We start from the raw sequence: 15667 nt of genomic DNA, 5'->3' as shown, positions 1-15667 counted from the left end.
AGCGGACGGAGGAAGGTTCGCGACACTCTCCCCCGTTGGACCAGATGCTCCAGGAACAACGCGATGCGCTCCGGAAGGTTTCCCAGCTCAGCAATCCGCCTTCACAGGAAACGAACCTCGAGGAAGGCCAACAGACAGTGCCTAGCGATGAAGACGAGGCCATTTATGGGATCCCGAACTCACAGATCTCTGTAGACCTGCCAGTCGTCACGCCGCAAACATCTGACCTGATCCTCTAACTCCACAGGAGAGACCTGTGACCTATCCATCGAGGCGAGGGGGAGGCGGCAAAGGCCTACTGGACGCTGAAGCGCAGCTGACACCAGACATGGCTGGGGGCGCACTCTTCTCCCCCCTGCCTGCAGATTCGACAGTGGACATCAGGAACAGTGAGTACTGCCTTAGTGGCACTGGTGGCCGGCGGGGGTGGTGTTGGTGGGGTTACCTCTTGACCTGTACTCATCCTTGACCGCCTCCAGGCACGGTCCCGGGAGGGAGGGGTGCCTTTCCGGACAGGGACTAAGGGCTCACAGCATACCACATCTCCGCCCCCTGCCTGCTGAAACTCACACAAGCGGGGCCCCCCATGAATGGAATGGCATCACACACCGGAATGCGGCCGGCGGCCAGCAACGGCCTGTAACCTGAGGCTCGGGATGGAACTTGAATCCCTTAACTGACTTACAATCCTCTTTGCCACAACTGTGCTTATGCACACTGCCCCTTAGACTAACACGGTTGTCCCTCTCAATTGAGGTAATGGACGGTGGCCCGTTTCGCCACTGCCCTTTTGGTATTCTAGTGGGACTCACCCACAGTTGGTTACTGTTGTTTATTGTTTTTCCCCTACCTAATGTCTTCCTGAATAATGCTGAGTGTACTGTAGGGGGTGGATATGGGAATGCTGAGAACAGCGAGGAGAGGGCCTTTGGTGGGGCTGCTGGTTGTAAGATTGTTGGGGAGGAGTACACACTGCTAATATGTCTGCAATAAAGATATGCACTTGGAACATCAGAGGTATGCACACACCTGCGCGCAGATACCAAATATACTCCTACCTGAAAAGGCAGCAAGTACAGATTGCACTCCTGCAGGAGACACACCTATGTGGGGCGGAGGTGGCTGCACTGCGGCGCAGGTGGAGGGGTCAACTGTACGCCACTGAATACTCCTCGTTTGCCCGTGGAACACTGCTGTGGGTCAGGCCGGGCACCCCCTTCACAATGTCGGAAGTTCTCACGGACCAGGGGGGGAGATTCGTCCTGGTGAAGGGTCGCATAGACGGGCAGCCAGTAGTCCTGGCGTCCATTTACTCTCCAAACACAGACCAGGGAAGCTTCCTGACACACCTTTCGGAGAAACTGGCGCCCTGGCACGGTGTCCCCTGGGTACTGGGCGGTGACTACAACACGGTGCTAGACCCTGTGCTGGACCGCTCGGCCCCGCCCAGGCCAGACGCTACATCCCTAGGGGCCACAAAGGCACTCACACGGTGGGCGGCGCAGTGGGACCTGAAAGATGCATGGCGCGCGCACAACCCAGACACCAGGGTATACTCTTACTACTCGGGGGCACACGCGCTGCACGTCCGCCTAGACAGGTACATGGTGTCAACGGAAATGCTACCGCACATCACTGAGTCCCACTACCTCGGCCGGACACACTCGGACCACAACCCACACACGCTGGCCGTTGCTTGGGAACGCCCACACCCACCCATCCCTACATGGCGACTACAACCTGCTATGCTACTCGACGCCCCCTTTAGAGACTCCCTGCAGGCCCGCGTAGCACAATACTTCACTGACAACTCGGGCACAGCGTCCTCTCCGAGAGTGGAATGGGACGCCTTCAAGGTGGTGATACGGGGTCATTGCCTGGGTACGCAGGGAAGTATGCAGAAGAAACTAGAGGCGGACTTGTGCAGGGTGGAAGCGGACTTACTCCGCTGGGAACGGGAGGCGGTGGCTGGCGCAGGTGACCGGCTGCGGGAGGCCCGTGAGGAACATGCGGCGCTACTGGAAAGACTGAGGCACATTAATTTTGCGGCCCACTCTGCGCGAGTACACCAACACAGTGACAAGCCGGGGCGACTACTGGCTTGGCTGGTCAAACAAGAGTCCCGCACGGAGCCCGTGTCCGCTATCCGCACAGCTGAGGGGGAGATAGTTTATACACAGAGCAAGATACATCAAGCATTTGTGGGGCACTACAAGGCCCTGTACAAGTCCCAACTGAGGGTCTCTGCGGCCACCATCGCGGATTACCTAGCGGACATTCAACTGCCTTCACTAACGGACGCACAACAGGGGGATCTAGGAGAACCATTCACTCAAGAGGAAATGCGCGAGGCCATTTTCGCACTGTCCAATGGCAAGTCCCCCGGCCCAGATGGCCTACCCGCCGAATTCTTCAAGGCTTGCTCGGACACACTGGTCCCGGAGATGCTCAAGCTGTATGCAAACGCAATTGAGGACTCGGCGCTCCCAGACTCGCTCAATGAGGCAAACCTGGTCTCGCTACTGAAGCCAGGCAGGGATGGTACGTGCATGGGGTCCTACAGGCCTTTAGCCATGTTGAACACGGACTACAAAATCTTCACCTCCCTGTTGGCCCGCCGCCTGGCCTTGGAAGTCCCGGCCCTGGTACATACTGACCAGAACGGGTTCATGCCGGCGAGGAGCACTTCTCGTAACCTGCGTCGCCTCTTCCGGGTTCAGGAAGCGGCTACACTGCACTGGCCGAGATCGGGGTGCCTCGTCCTAGACCTAGAGAAGGCCTTTGACTCGGTGGAGTGGCCGTTCTTAGGAGCGGTGCTGGACAAACTTGGCGTGGGGGACGCCTTCGCGGAAATGGTCGGGCTGCTTTACCAGAGGCCTGGCGTCTGGGTGCGGACGGGTCGGCTGCTGTCGGAGACGGTGCGGGTACGCAGAGGCACCAGGCAGGGTTGCCCCCTGTCACCCCTCCTTTTCTCTCTGGCCATCGAGCCCCTGGCAGCTCTACTGCGGGACAAGGGAGTGGAATGGGGGATCCCGCTGGCTGATGGGATGCACACGGTCTCGCTTTACGCGGACAATCTACTGCTCTATGTGCGAGACCTCACCGCGGTGCCCGCCGCGCTGTCGGACATTTTCCGGACCTTCGAGGAAGTGTCGGGCGTCAGGGTCAATTGGACCAAGTCCGGGGTATACGCATTCAGCCCGGACCTGGAGGAATGTGACGTGCACCTTGGAGGTGCTCGGCTTGCTTGGTACCCGACTACGTTCAAGTACCTCGGGCTGCACATCTATAGGGACCCGCAGAACATACTGGAGGGCAATCTGGTGGGCGCTATCTCCTCGCTGCGGGCCCAGATGACCTTCTGGAAGACCTTACCATTGAACGTGCCTAGCCGGATTGCACTGTCTAAAATTATAGCGCTACCCAGGCTACTCTACCACTTCGCGAATATCCCACTGTATGTCCCCACGAGGATCTTCCGCGAACTGGAATCGATGCTCCGCGGCTTAATCTGGAACACGGGACGCCCACGAGTAGCCCTGGCGAAGTTGTACTCCCCGACTGCGGAGGGAGGGTTGGCAGTCCCCAACATGGAGCTGTACTACCTGGCTGCGCAACTGCAATGGGTGACGTATTGGCTCAGCGACTCCCACCTCGATGACACCGCCAACGCAGGGTACCAGTGGACACACCCACAGGTGTGCGCCCTGTTTCACCAGCTGACCAAGGGTCCCCGCCCTCTGCCCCTGCACTTGGCCGTAGCCCGTAAATGCTTCATCCGTAGCCTGAAGCTGACACAGACTGTCAGGCCGTATGCCCCTGCCCTCCCCCGAAGGAGTAGGATGGTGACACCACGTAACATGGAACTCTGGACTACTGCCGGCGTGGAGACACTGGGCGACCTGTACGCAGACGGGGCCCTGCTTCCCTTTGCGGAGCTATCGGAGGGCACGGGTCTGCCGGCAGGGCAATTCCTGCTCCACGCGTCAGTGGTAAGGGCCTACACGGAATCCTGGGGGGATATCCAGGAGGAGCCCCCGATCCATCACCTAATTCAGTACCTTCATGTTATGGGCAGAGGCTCACACATTACACACTGGCTGGCGCAGGCGCTACTCATGCACACTCAGAGGCCCACACAGCCGATCAGGGACAAATGGGCAGCCCACCGTGGGAGGGATTGGACGGATAAGGAATGGAACCTGGTCCTGGCCAGCCCTGTGAACGTCCCGCGTAACTCCCGTTTCCGAACCATTCAGTTGTATATACTGCACCAGGCATACCTATCACCAGATAGGATAAACAAATGCTTTGCGACCGACACTGCCGCCTGTCCCAGATGCGACCTGCTGGATGCGGACATCCTGCACATGCTCTGGAACTGCCCGTCTCTGTCCACATACTGGGGGGAGGTGACGTCACTCCTGACACACAGCACAGGCCCGGGGTTACCTGACACATGGGAGGCGTGCGTTCTTGGATTATACAAAAGGACTAAACAAATTAAAACGCAAGCCCGGTTCTGGGATCTGGGCCTCATTACAGCCAAGCGACTGCTCACTCGGCACTGGAAGAGAAGGGAACCACCTACCCCCGCACACTGGTATGCATCCTTCACTAATTGGGCCAGAGCAGAGAGCACGGCGCTGCGCGGGGAGGAGATGGCGGGTTTGAGACAGTTCCCGATCGCGCACCTCTGGGATGACATCCTGGGGTCCCTACAGGAAGAGGGCGAGGCCAGGGGGCTCACGCAGAGACAACTGAGACGGGCGGGCGCCCCAGGGGCGACGGCACCATAGGAAGGGCTACACGCAACACCCCCCCCCAGAAGGTAACACCGGCCTTTAGACGCGCAGGTCACGGACACAGCCAGCCACCCACGCGAGAGCTCTCTAACATACACAGACCCGACACTCGCCCCCAGCACCATAACCCTGACACCGCCCTCACGAGTACACTCCCCCCCCCCCCCACCCCCCCCCCCCCCTCTTCTCCACCCCTTTCATACTCCCACGTTTAAGGTTTCGGACTCCTGTTCTTCCCAGCTGCAAATATACCCAATATCACATAGTGATCCAAGGATGCCCCTAGCCGAGCACTCGGCAGCGAGCCCGGGCGCGGGCAGCGTCTGCCGAAACACCAACTAGGGCGATTCATCTGTTTGCCGCACACACCGCACACTGAGCTGACAGTCGGTGAGGCACCACCGCCCACCAAGCCTGTCCCTCACCAGCTCTACAGCTATCTATACAAGCACGCCATTGACCCCCCGATTCACTGACACGCTTTCAGTGCACATTGCACCGTTCACAGGGTCATTGGGGCTATACATGCCGAGGGGACGCGGCGCAACGCTGCCACAACGGAAACACTGGGACACGCCGATGCAAACGGCTTTGTTTTTTGTTTACAGAGTAAAAGGTTTATTTCTAGTAAAAATGTAAAATGAGACGTCACTTATAGAGATGATTGTGTGCTGAACAAGACTGATATGCATAAAATACCCGTGGCTTAGCACACCAGAAGACGAGTAAGATACTGCAGAATGCCTTCCCCTGTACACCTTTGACCAGACGATCCACAGACGTGTTGCAGCCGGCCCACAGGGTTGTAGGCTTTGCTATATGTACTGCACTTTTGAACAATAATAAACGTCTCGGAAAAAAAAAAAAATTAGGGGTGTCTTTCATAGATTCACATGCTTGAATATTCCCCGTTGTCGAAGTGGGAGTCCCACGGTACATAAAATAGCAGTAATATATGCATATATAAATAAAAAATCACCATAATTACATATATACATACATATAATGCAGTAAAATATCCAACATTTAAAAGTACCATAGAACAGAATAGGCCCATAGAAAGCCTAAGGGAGAACTCACTTTAGTAACATATCAGTGTCATTATGTATTGGTCCACATTCTAGCCAATCAGGCTGTAGCTCCCTCTAGAACCTTCTCCTCAGAAGCCCAAGTCCTCAGACTTTCTACCGCACGTCGTGTGAAGGGCGTCTCCCTGAGCTCTGCTCAGTTTTCTTCTTACATAGCTGTTTTTTCTTCCCAGATGTCTTCCTCAAGGAAATCTTTGTTCAAACCATGTCCATCATGTGGTAAGTTGCGTCTCTTTCATGAAGATCCACACAGTAAATGTATTTACTGTCTCTACCCGAACCATGAAGTGAAGAACTGTAAGTACTGCCGTACTTTTCCACCTAAAACTTCAAGGGACAGAGAGGCCCGTCTCCTTCTGTGGCTTCAGAAGTTGAAGACAACTGACACTGTGGTCTCGCAGGATGAGAGTGTCTCTTCTTTCCAGTCAAAGACCTCTCAGAAGCGTGGGTCGGAGACAGAGATACCTTCTCCTTTTCTCAAGAAAAGTAGACTTGTGGAAATCTCTACGGATGTCTCCCCACAGGATTTACCTCCAATTACGCCTACGGGACCTGGCTCTCTGGCATCACTGTCCAAAGCCATGCCATCATCCTTAAAAACGGGCATTGGTTCGTCGAAGGGCTCGTCGACGCGTCCGTCGACTACATCGACGACGACGAAATCCGTGGATGCTGTCTCCACGTCGACGACGACATGTTCAATGTCTTCGAGGACTACGTCGACGACGTCCACCTCGTCGACGACAACCCATGAGGTGAGACCCATTACCTCTATCTTAAAGTTCTCGTCGACGACTATCAAATCAACATCGTCGACGAAGAAGCCACCGTCGACGCATCATTCGTCAATGCACTCCTCGTCCTCGACCAAGATCACAGCATCGTCGACGGGCCGCCGTCCGTCGACAGGACCCTCACCGTCGACGACTACTTCGTCGACGACTGCCTTGACGACGACTTCGTCGACGGTTGCCATCCCGTCGACGGCCCAACCTTCGTCGACGGGACCATCTTCGTCGACTAGCAAGGCTCTACCCTCGTCGACTATGTCGTCGACGGCGAAAAAATCTTCGTCGACGAAGGTTAGATCACATCCGTCTTCAGTTACGAATTCTTTGTCCGTGGACACGGCGCAGACGCCTCAACCGGCTTTTGGATCTTCCACCACCACGTCGACGGTTGCACAATCCTTTGGCCACGGCTACCACCTTCACAGTGGTCACTGCTTCCACGCTTAAACGGGTGCCAATTATACAGTTGTGTCCTATAAAGACTTGTTCTACTCTTCCTGACCAATTGTTTCAGTCTGCAGAGGAGGACTCCAATGATGGTTCAAAGTGAAGCATTTCTTTAGACAAGCGACTAGCCCATCCGAGCTACACATCAAGTGCCAAGATTACGATGAGGAGGAGGAAGAGAACGTCAAAGATGGGGCAGATCTTTTTCCTGTAGACATGTCAGAGGCACCTATGGCGGAACAAACGACACAGATACCACTGTCTTTGGTAATGAATCTGCAGCGCATGCTGGACGATTATAATCGCAGATTCCCACCGTCTAGGCCTGTTTCTCCAGTGCTGCAACCTCCGCCACAGCCTCAAATTCCTGCACCAGTTCCACCCAGGTCACCAGTGCGTACCCAGCAGGATATGGATAATGAGGATCAAGACCCTCACAACACAGATCAGAATGATGATGATGATGATGATAACGGCCTTCAAGAGTGGGACGATTACAGGGCTCAAACACCTTCAACCCCACCAACGTTGCCATTAGCTTCGCCTCCTGTGGACATTGGCAGCTTTCATAACTTGATGGTCCGCGCTGCTAAGAGGTTTCACCTCACTTTAGAAGTCCAACAGACTGATTGTTTTCTTTACGATTTTAAAGACTTACCTCAAAGGCAAGCTCACACTATTCCGATAATCGACCACATCTGGAAAGAAGGTCTCAAATTGATGGAGCGACCAAATTCGGCTTGATAAAAAGTATAAAGCGCCAGAAGATTCTCCGGCTTGCCTAGTATCACAGCCTAAGGCGGATTCCGTCATTACTCAGACAGCTCAAAAAAGGTCCCGCAATCCTGCCACACCTCTCACATCTCCCCCAGATCAGGAAGGCCGAAAGCTGGACTCCATAGGGAAAAAGTTTACCACCATGGCAGCCACAACTGTAAGGCCGGCTAATTCCTTGGCTATTCTTGGGCGGTATGACCGCCAAATGTGGTCCGAAATTGCAGCATTACTTCCACAATTACCGGATGCCATCCGTGCGGAAGCACAAGCCATCATTCAGCAGGGAGAAAAGATCTCTTCAGAGATCATTGACTGCGCCGTTGATATCTCCTCTACGGGGTTCAGGCAATTGGCTGGGGCTGCTGTTTTGAGGCGTCAAGGCTGGTTAAAATCAACAGCATTTTGCCCGGAGGTTTAGGCTAGAGTACTCGATCTACCATATGACGGTGATTCGCTCTTCGGCAAACATGTCGATGATGTCCTCTAATCAATTAAAAAGGATACAGATACGGCCAAGGCGTTAGGAACCCCCCAATATAAAAAACGGCCATTTCGAGGAGCACGTGGTAAAGGCGGCAATTCTTCCACTTTTCGTGGATCAAACCAATATCGCTCCTACAATGAAAACCGTCAAAGGAATACTTACCAGTCCCAAAATCGACAGACCTCCTCCAGACCATACCAGAGGAAAACCACATACAGAGGTGGTTCAAATGCAAAGAAACAGTGACAGTCCCAGCGTCAAATTTCCACAGACTGTAAAAATTGGATGACGAATCTCCAACTACATCTTGAATTGGTCCAACATCACCTCCGATCAATGGGTCCTAGATGTGATTTCAAAAGGACATACCCTGGAGTTTAAAAAATTTCCTCTCAATCGCCCTCCAACTGGTCCGCCCCCTCCCCATTTCGAAGAACTATTGGCTCAAGTCAAATTAATGATCAGAAAAGGTGCTATCGAGGTGGTACCGCAAGGCCAGCAAGGCAAGGGGTTTTACTCCCGCTTCTTTTTAGTCAAGAAGAAGTCGGGAGAGTGGCGCCCCATTTTGGACTTAAGGACCCTGAACAAATTCATCACGTCAAAAACATTTCAAATGTTGACCTTGCTCCAAATTTTAAATTATCTCAATCCCGGAGAGTTCTTCTCCACGCTCGACCTCCAGGACGCATACTTTCACGTGCCGATTCATCCCAGGCACAGAAAGTATCTCTGTTTTACAGTCGGACACCTACATTTCCAATTCAGAGTTCTGCCGTTTGGCCTATGTTCAGCACCGAGGGTCTTTACCAAGATCATGGCCCCGGTAGCTGCTTTTCTGCGCCTACAAGGCATTCAATTTTATCCATACCTGGACGACTGTCTTATAAAGGCTCCGAACCTCCAGCTGGCAAATCAGCACACTCAGGTTTGCATCTCTCTTTTTCAAAACTTGGGCCTTTCCATCAATTGCCAGAAGTCACACTTTCGCCCGTCACAGCGGAGAGATTTTGTAGGAGCCTCACTGGATTCTCGGCTGGCAAAAGTGTTCGTCTCCCAGGAAAGACAAGACCGCATGCTCAAGATGGTACGATTCCTGCAGTCAAAGCTGTACGTTTCAGTCCAGATGTTGCAATCATTCCTAGGCATGGCTTCCTCATGTATACAGTTGATCCCCGACTGCAGGCTACATATGAGGGTCGTACAAGAAGAACTAGACAAGCAATGGAAACAGATGTCAGGATCATTCAACGACAGTATCCTTCTCACACCCCGCATTCAGGTGGCACTGGAGTGGTGGGCTCACCCTCCGAACATATCCATGGGTCGGTCTTTTCAAGATACAACTCCGACTCTGACGCTCACAACCGATGCGTCCCTGGAGGATTGGGAGCGCATCTCGTAGGAATGTCTGTAAAAGGGAAGTGGACTGCAATCCAGCGCACTTGGCATATAAACCGCCTAGAGCTTCTTGCGATCTTCCTTGCCCTGAAATCTTTCCAGAGGATAGTGCAGGGCCAATCTCTGCTGGTGAGGACAGAAAACACCACCAGCATGCACTACTTAAACAAGCAGGGCGGCACGAGGTCCCTTCTGCTTTCCCGACAAGTACAGGAGATGTGGGAATGGGCGATTCATCATCAAGTTCATCTTACAGCCATCCATGTGCCAGGTGTTTCCAATGTTCTGGCGGATTCACTCAGCAGGTCTCTCTCGGACAATCACGAGTGGGAACTCAACCAACCAACTCTCGAGTTAATTTTCCGTCAGTGGGGCCAGCCGCAGATGGATCTCTTTGCGACTGCCGCCAACAGGAAATGCCAACGCTTTGCAAGTCGTCATCCCCACAGAGAGTCGAGCGGGAATGCATTTTCGATTAACTGGTCGAACTAATTCATCTACGCTTTCCCTCCGCCTCTGATTCCGCGCCTGTTGCACAGGATGAGACTTCAACCCTGTCATGTCATCCTGATCGCACCCAAGTCGCCGTGACGCCCATGGTTCCCGGACCTTCTTTTGTTTTCCCAGAACGAGCCAATATCGCTTCATCCTCTGCCTCACCTCCTCATGATGAAGCAAGGGCAGATTTGCCACCCAGATCCGGCATATCTCCAGCTCCATGCCTGGAACCTGAACACAATGAATTGGCACGTCTAACCATCAACGCAAATTGCAGGGAAGTGTTGGCGCACGCTCGGGCTCCATCCACCATTAAAACCTATCAACTGAAGTGGGAGAGTTTCTGTGGCTGGTGCCACACCAAAGCCTTGGATCCAATGACCGCCAAACCGGAACAGATCCTACCTTACTTCCTATCCCTTGCAAAGCCGGGACTTTCTCACTCCACTCTTAAGGTGTTTCTGGCAGCACTTTCCCGCTTCCGTCATGAAGGTTCCACATCACTGTATTCCTCTAAAATCATCCAACAGTTTTTCAGAGGCCTCTTCCGGATGTTTCCACCCATTAGTCGTCGTCCACCTGCTTGGCGCCTAAATCTGTTTTTGTCTCAGCCCCTCCTACCTGCTTTCGAGCCCATCCACTCAGCAGACTTAAAATTCCTCACGTGGAAAGTTGCTCTGTTGCTCGCCTTGACATCATCTAGGCGTGTCAGTGACATACAGGCATTCACAATTCAGCCTCCTTTTCGCCAGTTCTCCAATGAGGCTGTTACGCTACGTACTAATCCAAGATTTATCCCGAAAGTTCCAAGTGATTTCCATCTCAATGAACCTGTCATTCTAAGGACTTTCTTTCCTGATCCACGAACTCCCTCTGAACATTCAGTGCATTCGTTGGATGTGAAACGCTGTCTCAAGATTTTCATTCAGCGTACTGCACCATTCAGGAAATCGGACCAACTATTCGTGGCCTATGGCCCGATCTGCAAAGGACAACCTGTTACCAAACAGACTATTACTAGGTGGATTTCTTCTACCATTAGCCCCTTCCTGCTCCAGTACGAGCTCATTCAACTAGAGCTGTGTCAACTTCTACTGCCCTCTTTGCGGGGGTACCTCTACGGCACATTTGCAGAGCTGCTACGTGGTCGATCAGCCATACTTTTACGAAGCACTATTGTCTGCAATCAACAGACAACGCAGATGCGGCAGTGGGACAAGCGGTGCTGCGGAATCTTTTCCAATAAGGTGAGCCTCTGTTGACACCCGCCTCCAGTCATAAAGGTATTTTCTCTTAAATTTTGATATATTACATATTAAATGATATGATCTTGTATGCTTGGAGTCTTATGTTACCTTTATGACTTATATGTTGATTTCCTGCTTTCTACTCTTATTCAAGCATGTGAATCTATGAAAGACACCCCTAATACTGGAGAAGAACATAAGTTACTTACCTGTAAACTGTGATTCTCCAGTATTGGTGTCTTTCATAGATTCACATGCGACCCTCCCTTCCTCCCCTCAGAGGCTCCTTTCTCCTCAGGCACTCTTGGTTACTTTGTCCTACGTAATTCTGAGGACTTAAGCTTCTGAGGAGAAGGTTCTAGAGGGAGCTACAGCCTGATTGGCTAGAATTTGGACCAATACATAATGACACTGATATGTTACTAAAGTGAGTTCTCCCTTAGGCTTTCTATGGGCCTATTCTTTTCTATGGTACTTTTACATTTTGGATATTTTACTGCATTATATGTATGTATATATGTAATTATGGTGATTTTTATTTATATATGCATATATTACTGCTATTTTATGTACCGTGGGACTCCCACTTTGACGACGGGGAATATTCAAGCATGTGAATCTATGAAAGACACCAATACTGGAGAACCACAGTTTACAGGTAAGTAACTTATGTTCTTATTGCAAGTTGGTAGAGTTATACCATCCATTTACTTTCTTTGTGCTTCCTAATCATATATCTCTGCTACTGTCTAATGGTTGTTGTAGCTCATCTATTCTACACTAGAATAACAACTGTGGAGAAGTGTGGCTCACTGGTTAGAGCAGGCAGACCCTGAAGCAGAGGTCAGACCCGGGACCAGGGTTCAATTCCCGACGCGGCAGGGTCTTGAGCTCAAATGTCCACGGACTCGATAATTCTCGCTTCGGTGCCTGACCTAATCATGGGTTCACACTCTGCAACTCTGGGCATTAAGCTTGCTTAATCTCCACAACGGCCCCCCACGGCGGGATGCCTGGCTTTCACCTTGGGGATGCCCTGTATGGGCTATCTCACAGGGAAAAGCCAGGACGGGTTCGCAAGGCAAGCGCTTAGAGACCCCTGGGTGATAAGCGCTATATAAATCCAATATACAATACAATACAATACAACTGTTCAATACATTCTTATTGAAAACGCCCAGCCTGTTCATTCTGTGTATCTCTGAGACAAACTAAGTGAGCACAAGTGACTGAGCAAAAAGTAGTATATTGTTTCCACGATCCTGGAGGATCAGGGTTGTCATATTCTGAGGTTGCCAAGAACTCTTCTCTCCCCGATAAGAGGAGATTCTAGTGGCACTGTAAGTTAGCTGATCCACACAGGCTAACATATCCGGTGGGGGTGCACAGAATCAGTCTGCCACCGATCCCATAGTTTGTTATCCAAACGCGCAGATCCTGTATAGGATGTATAGGAACTACACGACAGCACCTATTGCCCAGTCTCCCCATCTATACAATATCTCAACAGAATGCAACAGTTTAGTTGAACGTGGTTAATAGGCCCCTAGTAAGTCATTGGTATCTAAAGATATTCACATTGTTGTGGTATGCTTTGTTATTGGTATGCTTCTCCAATCCTAGTAAGTTAATACTACTCAGACGAACTCAACCTTTTGAGTGAGTTCAATATAAGTATCAACTGGAGTATTGCTGGGATCCAGGTATAATAAAATTAAAATACCTCTAGGTTAACTCTAAAGATATCTTTTATTCATGGGTATCTTGAATATGTCTTAAAAGGAAATACTGAGATGTTGTTGAAATTAATGTTTCATACATCCGCTGTCTGTTGCCAGCATGTTTCTTCTGTACCCAGTCCAGCTGAGTGGTATTTACCTACTAGTATGGGAGAAGGACACCAGTGAAGATGCATTTAAAAACAATGTGGATTAGGTGTTTTTTTCCGAAATCGTGATACCGATGGCTTACTAGGGTCTAATAACTGCTTCTACTAAACTGGCTCACTCTTTGAGAGATATTCTTTTGAATGCTCCCATTCCTACAGCCCACCAAATCTACTCTGTACTGGATTTGATGACCTACTACATGTCATTGGTCTCAAATGCAGAACTACATATGAAACCAATGTATTGAAGATGAGTAGTCTCCGAAGGAGAATAACTGGTATAACCATCTTCTCAACTTAATAGTAGCAAAAACAACCTGTCTCTCTTGGTAGTACAAAAGAGCAAATCTGCTACAAGTCTCCCTTTTCAACATTAACTTCCAACACAAATGATTGAGTTTCACAGTCAGGTTGTGGAGCTCATCTAGGGGTTCCCACTGTGCAAGATCTTTGATCAAAAAAGTAATCATCACAACAATGTCTGGGAACTCAGAACAGACCATCCGGCTCTCAAGACCTTCCTTCTGTATCCAGTAATGAACAGGAACTTTAATCAGACAGACAACACAACAGCAGTGGTCTTCTTCAACAAACAATGAGGCACAAGATCAAGACAATTCTCATTAGAGATGCAAAGATCTGGATGTAGGCCTTGTCCAGAGGTCTGTCATTGAAAGCAGTTGTTACAGGGAATCCTAAACCAAGAGGCGGATTTCTTAAGCTTGTTTTATGAAGAAAACAACAAAGGGGTTCTAAACAACGGAGTGCTTAAAAAATTATTCATAGAATGGACCTGTCCGAAATTAGATCTTGTTGCTATGTCTGATAATGCCAGGACTTCACATCCAGGCTTCCAAATTAAAGCCCCCAGTGCAGTGCCATTTTAATGACTTTGTCAAGGATATTACCCTCTGCTTTTCCTCTGATACCATTTAATACCAAAATTAATCTTGAAGCTCAGAAATTGTCAGACTGCAATAGTCATCACTGTTACAGAGAGACCAAGGCAGCGGTGGTATCCAGACCTGCCATATAGGTCTGTGAACCCATGTCAGAAATTGCAGGGCAGACCAAAACTCCACAACAAAATGCAGGTTCAAATATCCAATAATTCTTGACTTCAGAGAGTATGGTAATCTAAATCTTCCCCAATCTTGCATGGACAGATTAAGAGAAGCTAAATGACCTTCAACTGAAGCTTCCTAGTCTTTCATATTGAGTATATTTTCCTTATTGAATTTGTGAAGTAAGTTTCTCCTCCAGTAAGGGCACCCTGTCCTCCTTGGAATGTCAGTATAGTTTAGTCAAAATTAGTAGGTCTTTTGCACGTATACTTATGGATCATTGTAGCATCTGCCTTCAATGTCCACCAGTCTAGTGGGTATTACTTAAGCTTGAAGGATTAGTGAAATTCAAACTGTTTTGGAAGTTGAACCCTATACAGTGTTCATGGCAAATACGGTATTAATGACAATCCTCCTTCTTTTCTTCCTAGGGTCTTACCAAATTTATGCTAACCAAACCATTTTCCTGCAAGTTTTCTTTATTGATGTATTCTTTACAAGCTGATCGTTCCATAAAAACCCTTTATCAACTACGATTATATATGTCAGACTCCAGCCACTTCAAAACAATCTGTTTTTCATTGGGTTGTATCCTGCATCTTGTAGTGTAATGAATTGTCCAATAAACCTCTGCCAGGAATACACATAGCTCATTCCAGTAGTGGGAAAGTGGGTACCAAGACTGCCTAGAAACCTTGACCTTCAAATAGCAAGCCGGCAGACGCAGCATTAGTATGCGGTCTCCAGGGACAGAAGTAGGTAACGAACCGAGAGGCGTGCTTTGATGAAGTAAGTACAAAGAGAAGGTGGCCTTGCTGTACTCCGGTGAAGAATTACCTTCCTCCGGTTTTTATCTTTTTATCTTTAGAACAACATGGCTAAATTAGTGTCCTATTTCCATTTCTAGGGTGTCACTGCAAGCCACTCTACCCCTGTTGTTGACCATGAGGCAATAGTATTGCCTAAATAGAAGTACGTGTCCTTATATACTACATGTATTTTACGTGTTGTTTGTCACGTGGTGACTTTTCTCACTAGTTTCATTAAGTGAGTTTTCACTGACATCGAGTGTGACAAATTCACTTCACACTAGATAAACACACAACATAGACACTAAGTGCACCCACTATATACGGGTGCATTGATCTAGATAAGGAGCTGCAAGCATTTACAAGCCTAT

General features: G+C 50.0%; 1 protein-coding gene across 3 annotated transcripts in view; it reads left to right on the top strand.

Annotated features, from left to right (window-relative positions):
• LOC147732765 (uncharacterized) overlaps positions 1 to 15667 on the top strand; it is a 428345-nt gene that overhangs the window by 266708 nt on the left and 145970 nt on the right. The gene's annotated exons all lie outside the window — the stretch shown is intronic.

Source organism: Lissotriton vulgaris, chromosome 2_1 (assembly GCF_964263255.1).
Source record: "Lissotriton vulgaris chromosome 2_1, aLisVul1.2, whole genome shotgun sequence".
NCBI lineage: Eukaryota > Metazoa > Chordata > Amphibia > Caudata > Salamandridae > Lissotriton > Lissotriton vulgaris.
This window is presented reverse-complemented; position numbering and strand designations above follow the sequence as displayed.